The 8,949-nt window shown below is 34.4% G+C and overlaps 1 long non-coding RNA gene and 1 pseudogene across 2 annotated transcripts; both read left to right on the top strand.

Moving 5' to 3' along the window:
* The first annotated feature begins 441 nt into the window (after nt 1–441).
* Nucleotides 442–1,707, top strand: LOC141652739 (F-box protein CPR1-like; annotated as a pseudogene).
* Nucleotides 1,708–4,205: 2,498 nt separating this feature from the next.
* Nucleotides 4,206–6,567, top strand: LOC141652736 (uncharacterized). Of its 2 annotated transcripts, XR_012547236.1 has the most exons (4): nt 4,206–4,448; nt 4,737–4,820; nt 4,991–5,025; nt 6,352–6,567. It is a non-coding gene; the product is annotated as an uncharacterized LOC141652736 (long non-coding RNA). The 2 variants fall into 2 exon arrangements; XR_012547235.1 differs by lacking the exon at nt 4,206–4,448 and having other exon boundaries at nt 4,481–4,820.
* The last annotated feature ends 2,382 nt before the right edge of the window (nt 6,568–8,949 follow it).

Here is an 8,949-nt window from a genome sequence, read left to right as displayed (position 1 = left end):
CTACTCCGTGTTAGTTTATTTAGCGGGAGAGAATCCGTATACACATAATTTCGTTGCTGTTAGTTTTGATCACTTTATGCTAAATCTAGCATTATTTAAGTCGACAATTTTCGAAATTATTAAAAGGATGTGTTGTGTTTATTCTTCATTTCTTCTAGGTAGGAAATGTGTTTTGTTTATTCTTCTAGTTGGGAATTACTTAAGCTTTGTTTTACTTGGTCTTTGACTCAAAATGGTAGGGGAATGAATGTATTCTTGTAGCGGCTGTTCGTAATCAATGTACAAAAACCAATTTGTCACAAGTTTACCGTAAAACGGGTTTCAAATAATTAGTTTTATCCATTAATAAGGGCTGTGTTTGGATCCGTTGCACAGATCAACTGAAAAATGAAAGACTGATAGCCCGTAGGAATACTATTTTCAGTTTTTCACCCAGAACTGAACTCGGGGGTTTGTCACGTAAAGAGAAGTTATAACAAATGAGATCCGAAGGCCTCCAAACCATAGCTGCTATGGCTGCTGGTCGTAATCCTTGTACCAGCAAAACAACAGTTCTTTCTGTTTCTATCCTAACTGAGATTATAACTGATGAGATTTTACCCAAATTACCCGCCAGATCACTCGCTCGCTTCAAATGCGTTTCCAAATCCTTCAACACTTTGATATCATCCCCAGACTTCATCAATATTCACCTCCAACAATCCCTCTTGTCCAAAGCAAACCGCCTGCTTATTCTTGCTGAAAAAGATGGCAGTGATCTCTACTCGTTCGACATAGACTCGTCTGATTATGACACCACCCTCGTTAATATCCCTTTACCGCGTACCCTAGGCAAGTGGTTAGACGTTGGCATTGTTTCCATTGTGGGCTCATTCCATGGCTTACTTTGCGTTGGACTAAAACGCGACATTGACGGAACTGATGAATTTAGGCAGGTCGTAATCAATCCTTCTACGGGAGTATTTCGGGAAGTTCCTTTCAAACACACACCTGCGTTGGGAAAAGAATATGGGATTAGTTTCGGGTTTGGGTATGATGACATAAAGAAGGATTATAAACTTGTCAGGATTGCGGAAAATGCTATCCACTATCACCCTTATCAAGGGGATGAGCTATTCAACCGCGAGGTGATGGTGTATAGTCTAAATGACAATACCTGGAAGTTGGTTGAGAATGTACATCGACCGACAGATTCCTTGCGGACGCGAAATGGTGTTCTTATGAAGAATCATTTACTTCATTGGATTTTGTGGAGTTCACTTAGGTGGGAGTTCGTCATTTATTGTTTCGATGTTCGATCTGACAAATGGGCTGACGAGGTACCTTTGGTGGACTTATTCACTGACCCAATGGCCGATTTTAACGAGGAATACAAAGATATCAGCTTTCAAGTGTTTGTGTTTTACCGCGAGATCCAATCTGTCTGATGTTGTATGGATGATGAAAGACTATGGAGTGAAGGATTCGTGGATTAAATTGTTTGAAATTTCTCGTTGTTCTCCTTGTTGTCGTAAACCTTGTTGTTACTACTTCTATGGCCCTTATGGTGTCCGCCATGGCGCAAAACAAGAGGTTTTGGTTCACAGACCTTATAAGATTGGTGGACTATTTTGGTTCAATATAGGATCCGAAGCAAATGGTTAAACTGAAGAAATAAGCGGGATTCCTGTTTTCTATGAAGCGTGTTTTGTTACTGGAAGCCTTGTTCCGATTATATCACCAGAGGATTAACGAGCAACGCCACAGGTAAATGTTTAATTATTTGTTCAGATATTTTATTTTCCTAATGTAGTTTGCTCAAGATTGAATCATCTATATTGATTTAAGACCGTGTTTTATTGGTCGGACTTATAATCTGGCCAATCTTTGACCTAAGTCGCTTTTGTCTTACCAGTTCAGCACTTGTACTTTCACACTGTATGATTAAAGTAGAACATTCTGCTATAATTAGGGCCGATGAAAATCGACTTATCTGAAGGCATATAGCAGTACAGACATACCTGAGATTCAACCGGTGCAGGATTATGACGATTGTAATTTGGGCGCGATTGTTGTCATAGATTAAGCCATTCAAACCAAGAACCAAATCAATTTATAACAGATTTGAATCTATTTTAGAACGAAATAGAAGCATGATTGCTACGAGCAAGCCTGTACGAGGCTGCTAAACTGCGTGGATAAAAGCGACATCCCAGCAAAACACAGACGAGATTAGAGTGCAAATGCGCAAATGTCTCTGCACCAAATTAATGCAACAACACTGAGTTTAAATTAGCATATATATAAGAGGAGGCCTACAACATCCATAAAGTAAGTAATAACCATACAAGCATAAAATTTCCAAACTGTTTTATCATGTCCGAAAATTAGAGTATTGAATTTTTACTATCCGGTGATTTCTTCACGGGATACATAACTAGTTAAAACATTCTCAAAAAATAAAACTTAACGACTAAATTAACATTAACATTGAAAATAAATCATTTAACTTATCTCAGCTAATATGGACCACCTGGAATTTGAACAAGGCTTTCTGTAATAAAGCACCCTCTAACAAAAGCTGGAATCTTTTTAACTTTTCTTATCCTACCATATGTTACTGGTCCGATGTCGTACCAAAATAGTCCTTTTCCGTTCAATTTCGGAACCAAAACCTCATATTTTGATTCTCTACTAGTACAAAAAACAGTTTTGGTGAATAGAAATAAACGAGATCTAAGAAATTGATCAGTAATATGAAACAACTTAACCCAAGAATCCTTTGCTTCATACTCTTTCAACATCCATACAACTGTGCCTGTGTATAAACACAAGCAGTCATTAATAACTCTTAAGCTTAGCATACGAGACTTTTTATTATCTTCAAATAACCCCTCCGTCAAAGGGATGTGCCTAACCCATTTTTCGGACCGAGTATCAAAACAACCAATTCGATATTGTTGATGGTTTTTTATTATCAAAACCGAAAACACCCAATGCAGTAGATGGTTTTTTATGAGAACACCGTTTTGTCCCTCCCTTACTGAATCTATACGGTCTTTTTCAATCTCCGCCGATTTCCATGTATTCTTATTTGAACTATAGACCATCACCTCCCTACACTTAACCATAGTATTTAATAGTAGATCAACGCCATCAGTTTCCGTAATCTTGACAAGTTTAAAATCACGGTTTAAATCATCAAACCCGAACCCAAAACTGGACCGAAATATCCTAATTGTAGCATACACAGATGTGTGCTTGTAAGGAATTTCCCGAAATACCCTCGTAGAAGGATTGATGAGGACATGCTTAAACCGAATAAAATTATCTTTGCCTACTCTTAGTCCTACACAAATCAAACCGTCAAATGAACCGACAATTGAAACCTCGCGTGGTCTCCACTTACCTAGGCTATGCGGTAAGGGAATTGTGGTGACCGAGTCAGGGGAGTCTATGTCGATTGAGTAGAGATTACGACGGTCTTTACCTGCTAGAATAAGGACGCGATTTGCGTCCGAGGAACGGGATTCACGAAGGTGAAGTTGTATGAATTCAGAGGATGATATTAACGCGTAGAAGGATTTGGAAACACACTTGAAACGTAATAACGATTTGACGGGCAATTTTGAGAAGATCTCATGGCTTATAATTTCTGTTGGTAAAGATTTAGACATTGTTGTACAACTCAACAACTTTAGTCGACGACATTCGAAAAGGTACAAGATTTATGACGGCAACTATTTATTTATGAGATCATTGAGTTTTCAACATGTAGCTAGGTTAATCAAATTTGATATTTTCTCCGTCTCAAGGGTAAACCACTTCAAGTCGAGACTAGAAAAATGGACCAGACCGGATTATTTGGTCCGAATTAAAGCCGGACTGAATTTTTTTAGGTTTGGTCCGTGGTCTTTTTAAAGTTTTGGTCTTGGATGTAGTACGGTCCAAGACCAATCATTATAAACCAATCATTATAGTGTTCTAAAGCATAGACCTTACAATATTCACTACTAGAATAAGGAGAGAAGGAATCATCAATAAATAACCATGTAAGTATTGAGATGGTTTGTTTTGTATAAAAAACCAGTTTTTAAAGATAGATGATTTCTTAGAAAATATCAAAGAAACCACTCTACTTGAAAAATGGTTCCATATAGAAAAAAAGAAAAAAAAAAAGAAAAAAAAAAGAAAAAAGAAAAATCAAAACAGCTATCAATAATTGACCTAGAGACTTCATTTTCCAAATCCTCGCTACTTCTCCCATACTCCATTTCTCCCAACCCCCTTTTCTCTCACTACTTACTTCTCCGGATCTCCCTCACACCAGGCGCCTCCTCTCCGGCCAACGACCCGTGATACGCCGCCAACACTAGGCCACCTCCACCACACGCGATACGCTATCGTCGACTTTTGTGAGCAGTCACAATGTCCTCAACTCCGTGGTACTGCGAGTTCGCAATTGCAAGGTTTGTTTCCCCTCAAATTTCAATTTTATTTAGGTTATAGGATCCTTTTATTGAATTATATAATTTCTTTTAGACTAATTACTCTTATATTTTTGGTTTATTTCCCTAATTTTAAGTTTCCTGGGTTGATTTTTTTGTTTAGGTAAATTAAAATTATTAATTACTCGAACCCTAACTCAGTAATTAATTTCAGTTTCATTTTCATTTTGGATAATTGGACATTAAGTAATTTGTACTAAGACTGTGTCTAATTTGGATTGGTTTGATTTTATGGGAGAGGAAGAACAGGTTGTGTGTTACTTGATTGGCACTAACCCATATGCCGCTTCAGGCTCAAGGACGTGTTACTTACTCAGCGGCAAGTGTAGGAAGGTAATTCATTTAGCTTTTGCATTTTAGTGAACGTCTTAGTTAATGAGGTTCCGAAGGGAGTTTATTAATTGGGAATGTGAATTCATATAGTTTTTGGAATTTAACCATGTTTAGATATTTTAGTTTTAGCATCAGTTACTAGTGATGTTCAACTATTATGTTTTATGCAGGATGATTGATCAACCCAGTTACCCCTACAGTTGAGGTAATTCTATGATTTTGATACACTCGCACCCCTGTGATGTATTTTTGAACAATCGGAAAATGCTATTCAATGTTGGAGTGCTGGGTAGTCTAAGTATGTAGGTTGGTATTCCCAAAGAACCTTTGTCACTTCAAAACGTCCCTCACATATCTTCTATCTCCTTGACATTGGTCCAACGTAAATATTTGAATCAATGTAGGTAGTATTTTTTATTTTCATTTGTCTGCTCTTAAGGAGTATTGTACAAATAGCAGCGGGAGAAGTTGCTTCTACTTATTTTCTGTCCATAATAACCCAACATGTGATGTAATGAGCGAAGATGAAAAGAGATTAATTGAGGATGCAATTGAGTAGACAATGGGATGGTTAGATTGGAATTATCTATGTGGAAATGTGTCTTTGTTTGAGCAAAAGAAGGCTGACCTTCAGAGTGTTTGTGATCATGTTTTGGGTAAGAAAAATTTGAAGCATAAGTTCACTGAGTTAAATGATGTTGATTGAGACGGTTGCTGTTTTTTTCGTCCTAATTTTGTTTTGTGTTCTAGAGTAACAAGTCATTTGGAACTTGAAAGGCATTATGTTCTCCTGTTTGTTCTTGCATTTCTATTTGTTTGTGAACAAACTCTTGGGAGAGACCATCTTACTTTTTTAAAGTAACAATTTCCAAAAAATCCTAAATTTTCCTAGGCTGATATCCAATTACGCTGCGTTATTTATGGTGGTACCGATCACCTTTTTTATCACATCGCTGCTTGTAATCTGTTATGATCAAGTTTCGTTTGCTATATTTTTTTAACACAGTTTCGCTGCTTGTAATCTGTTTTGATGTAGCCTCAAATGCATTTTCTCTTCTGCTGCATAGCATATGAATGGTTACGTGTCTGTGAGCTATGTGATTTATTTTACTTCCAATTTTTTACAAGTTTTACATTTGATGTCAGGTTGCACTCCTTTTCATCTTATTACTACTTTATTACACGCCTTTTTTGGGTTGTTACATCTTCGATTACTACTGCTGCCTTTTTTTTTGTTTTTTCTTGATTTATTGTGTCGTTTTTGAGGTTGCTCGGGTTTCTTGGTGATTTGCCAGTCGAGAATCACATTGAGCGCATGAAATATGTCAACACTTTTGAATCTACGATGCCATGTTTTTACATGTAACAATTTCCAGGTACTATAGTGCGCTTTGGAGGGACACTGATATATTGTACCAGATGACTTATTGGCTGCTGACTTGGTGTTACTTTGTTAAACATGATTAGTCTAGTAAGTTGAAATTCATCTATTAGTATTGTTTTTCAGTTATGATTTTTTTTTGTTGGTTAGGAAAATGTGGATTTCATTTGTTCTGAGACGCAAGGAAGTAGAGGAGGAAGAAGATGGACCAAAGCTGATCAATGGGAGTTAGATTTTTATTTTTTACGTACTTTTTTAGGAAAATATTGTCATCTTTTTTGTATTTGTCCACCAAATATTACTTGCTTCAAGTGATTGTAAAAAAGAATACACTTTATTTTATATATATGAAATCTTTTTATGGTATGTGTGTTTTGTTGCGTGGAACATGAGTATGCACACAATCGACTTATTGTGGCAATCATATGTAATACTCGTATAACAACAACGCAATAGGTCAGGCGAAAAAATAATAATAAAAAAATCAAAGAGATCATTCTTCTCTAATCCTTGGTTTGGGTAAAGAAACCATTTTTCTCTATTCCATGGTTTTTAATCTTGAGTTAAGAAACCATTTTTTGACTTTAGTGGTCTCTTTTTTAATGGACAAAGAAACCATTTATCTAGGATGAATGCTTTCTAACTTTTATTCAAAGAAACCATTTTTATTTACATGGTCTCTTACCCTAAGAGACCTTTGAGCTTGAGACCATCTCTATGTTGGTTTCTTAGGTCAATTTGCAATGGTTTCTTTGGCCTTTTTTCTAGTAGTGATTATTAATGAAAATTTAACAATTATATATACTCGTAGGCTGGAGTTGATCTCGAATCTAGCTCGAGCTCGCATTGAAGCTCAGAAGCTTGATAACGAGCACTGTTTTTTCAAGCTTCCCTCTGAGACCCTAACCAATCATCTAGAAACCCTAACCAAGCATAGACCTTACAGTATTATTAACTCTTCTTTCTCTTCTTCATTCCCTCTTCTCTCTCTGATTTTGATGCTATTAGCATCATGACAAAAATAAATATATAAATTGATATCATTTTCATTTTCTAAAAAATCTTCAAATGATTAGAATATAAAAAAAAAAGTTTGGTTTGATATTATTAGCTTTGTAACAAAAATAAATATTTTCATTTAAATAATTTGAGAAAATATATAAATTGATATCATTTAGTTTCGTGAGGATGAAAAATAAAATGGGAGAATGAAAAATATTGAAAATTAATGGGTTATCAATCAATTTAAGAATTAAGATCTATGAGATATACTAAAAAGTAAAATTTTATATATATATATATATATATATATATATATATATATATATATATATATATATATATATATATATATATATATATATATATATAGATATATGGATCTCGTGAGTTGGGGTCTTATGGTGAGTTGTGAGTTGGGGAAATTAAGGGTTTGAGATTAAAAGAAATCAAGGGCTGAGATTAAAAGATAAATTAGAAAAAAAAAAAAAAAAAGAAAAATCGAAAAATACAAAAGCGCTGAAACATGAAAACACCAACCTCATTCTAACGATATTCTCTCTCTCTCTCTACATCTCTCTACAAATCAAAAACAGAGAAAACTCAAAAATCAGAACGCCGACTATAGGAAATTCATAAAAAACCTAATAAAATTACACAAAATCGTTGATTTGTAGGCCGCAATCGAATTACAGGTAATGTAAATTCGTTGATTTTTAGTATATTCAATCGTATTTTCAAAATTAATGTAAAAAACCTAATTAATGTAAAAATCGTTGATTTTTAGTGTAAATTCGTTGATTTTAATTGAATTCGATACTTGATTTTACTTGTTTTTCGGTATAAAAGATGGACAATGAGATCAATAACAATGTTAGCGAAGAAATCAACTCGACGGTGAATATGGAAACAGTAATACTGCTTATTCATTCTTATCTCTTCATCCGCCGTTGTTTATAAATAAATTATTGATTTCTACATGTTTCTCACCAATTTATTATTCGATATTATTGTACTGTCCTGGCTTGTATTAGAGTAGAAAAAGAAAACTCGTTATTCGATATTAATGTACTATTATTAGCCTCAGTGTGTATAAATCAATTATTGATTTCTATGTGTTTCTCAGCTGTTATTCTGATATTATTGTACTCTCTGGCTTGTATTAGAGTACAAAAAGAGAACTGTTATTCTAATATTAATGTACTATTATTAGCTTGAGTGTTTATAAATCAATTATTGATTTCTATGTGTTTCTCAAATTTGTTATTACGATACTATTGTACTGTCGGCTTGCATTACAAGAGTAAAAAAAAAACCTTATTCGATATTAATGTACTATTATTGTAACCGTGCAAATAACATGATTATATTATTGTCTTGTTATTGTGGTATTATTGTAACATTATTGTGCTATTATTGTGCAAGAACATGAAAATATATGCCTTGCAAAAGAGTTACATAATAAATACGATTATCTATCGTATGTAATAAAGTAGAACCAGTCAGTCTTTATTCGATATTCTTTGTACTATTATTGTAAAAAAGTAGAGAAACATGTTGATATTATTGTACTCTTATTCGATATTATGCTACTATTGTTGTGATATTATTGTGCGAAAGAGCGTGAAAATATACTACGATAAGAGAGTAGCATGAGATAAACACATTTAGTGTTATTGTGATGTTATTGATTGTCGTCTGTTTCACACCTTTGTTATCATCTTTATTGTCACATTCTTGCAATGTTGA

This window comes from Silene latifolia, chromosome 4 (assembly GCF_048544455.1).
Source record: "Silene latifolia isolate original U9 population chromosome 4, ASM4854445v1, whole genome shotgun sequence".
Lineage (NCBI taxonomy): Eukaryota > Viridiplantae > Streptophyta > Magnoliopsida > Caryophyllales > Caryophyllaceae > Silene > Silene latifolia.
This window is presented reverse-complemented; position numbering and strand designations above follow the sequence as displayed.